This window comes from Pongo pygmaeus, chromosome 2 (assembly GCF_028885625.2).
Source record: "Pongo pygmaeus isolate AG05252 chromosome 2, NHGRI_mPonPyg2-v2.0_pri, whole genome shotgun sequence".
Classification (NCBI taxonomy): Eukaryota; Metazoa; Chordata; class Mammalia; order Primates; family Hominidae; genus Pongo; species Pongo pygmaeus.
The window spans coordinates 33,792,701-33,794,756 of record NC_085930.1 but is presented as its reverse complement, the minus strand read 5'-3'; the positions used below and the strand labels follow the sequence as shown (position 1 = coordinate 33,794,756).

At 36.3% G+C, this 2,056-nt stretch overlaps 1 non-coding gene across 1 annotated transcript; it reads right to left on the bottom strand.

Annotated features, from left to right (window-relative positions):
• Positions 1 to 379: 379 nt before the first annotated feature.
• LOC129034441 (small nucleolar RNA U13) lies at positions 380 to 483 on the bottom strand. Its single transcript, XR_008501916.1, has one exon. It is a non-coding gene; the product is annotated as a small nucleolar RNA U13 (small nucleolar RNA).
• Positions 484 to 2,056: the final 1,573 nt, after the last annotated feature.

Genomic DNA, 2,056 nt, shown 5'->3' with positions numbered 1-2,056 from the left:
CCTTTGGTGATATTGGTCATATTAATATTCATTTGGGACCTGTGTAAATATTTTAGTGGTAGTTAAGATTTAAAAACTTGAATATCCAGTCTTATAAAAGTTACAAGTCCCACCCTAACTACCACTGCAAAAACTTAGATAATTTAGAAGATCACTAGATTTTCAAGGTGAACCGGATTTTAAATATAAATCCTAGTATTTGATAGTATTGCAAAATTATTCTTGTAAAGTTACTTGAAGCACTGGTACTGATTAAGCTATTAAAAAGAAAAAATGAAGATACTTGAAGCTAAGTAGACTTAAGCATAAAATATATATTACGGAAACAAAAAGAGCCACTGAATGATGAAAGGATAATTATTTTACTTTATTACTTTCATGTCAGGTGGGTAATGTGCTGACATTGTAACAAGGTTTGAGGGAAGCACATTTCACACATGCATATAAAAACCCAACCATTATGCTTATAAACTACAAAAGGATTGAGAATTGTTTTTTACACTGATTGAAATTTGAGGAATACGGTTTGTTTTTCTAGGGCTTTCCCTGCTGGAAATGATCACCATGCATAATGGCTATATTTTAAATCAAATGTTATGCTCCACATTAGCAAGTTATTCATTTAATCAGGCATGGAAAACCCATCTTTCTGGGCCATATTTTTATGCTTAGGTTTAATAGTTTGCAGAATAACCTCAATAAGTTGTTTAAATCTGTTTTTGGAAAGGAGTCCTCAATCAGAATTCTCAAAGAACAGCTCTTGCTCAGGTTTCTCTCTGCACTCCTTCATTATAATTATCTGTATCTAGATCCGTGGTTCTCCAATTGGGTCCCTGGACCAGCAGCATCAGCATTGTCTGGGTCCATTCCCGAAGTGCACATCTCAGATGTCCCCCAGACCTGCTGCATCAGAAGCTAGGGGGATGGGGTCAAACACTGTGTGTTTTAATGTGTCTTCCACATAATTCTGATGCTTGCTAAGTTTGAGAACCAATGAGCTACATTATATCAAACTTTTAAAAATTATTCAATTATGTTGGGCCAAATTCTGATAGACCAGAATGAGGAGAAGTCTCTCCTTCTACTGCGATTACAGGTGGTCAGAGAACTTGGTCATGTGCCTGGCGGAGAAACGTCACTGCTGTGTTTCCCCACTCATATAAAAGAGTGAATTGTTTGCTCTTTCTTTAGGAAGTCAAACTAGGTATCCTGGAGTGCCTGGCCCTGAAACTGATAAAACAGCACTTATCTCAGCAGTCCAATCAAATTCTGCACCCTAATATAGAAAGAAATACCCTTAAGAAAAGATTCTTAAAGATAAGAAGATTCTCACTCTTTGAAAGTCTGCATGAAATAACTTAGCAACATAAATTTTAGCCAGAAGGAGCTTAGATAATTTCTTTAGTTTTATTGCTGTCAAAAGGAATATTCTGCTCAAATAGGTTAAGACTTTTTTTCTGATCTTAAAAGCCTCTAAAGACGGTCGCAATCACCTGTAATCACTGTTACTAAACTTAAAGTTTAATAGCTGTAAATGTCAGAAAATGCATTTTTTACATTTCCTATGTTATTTGCTGTGTTAGTGTCACATGGCAATTCAAGTATTGCCTAAAATCATTTTTCATAGTTGACAGTTTAGACACTTCAGTTGCCAAATTCTGTTGTGCTTTGAAGCAGATAACCCTCTAGGGCTTGTGAAAACACAGCTTTGGAGAAGATAACCCTCTAGGGCTTGTGAAGAGGGGACAAATCTGACTCTGCCCAAATCAGTACAGACTCTTCTCACCCCAACCCAAATCTCTTTTTTTTAAAAGTTTTTTTATTATTATACTTTAAGTTTTAGGGTATATGTGCACAACGTGCAGGTTTGTTACATATGTATACATGTGCCATATTGGTGTGCTGTACCCATTAACTCGTCATTTAGCATTAGGTATATCTCCTAATGCTATCCCTCTCCCCTCCACCCACCCCACAACAGTCCCCAGTGTGTAATGTTTCTCTTTCTGTGTCCATGTGTTTTCATTGTTCAATTCCAACCTATGAGTGAGAACAT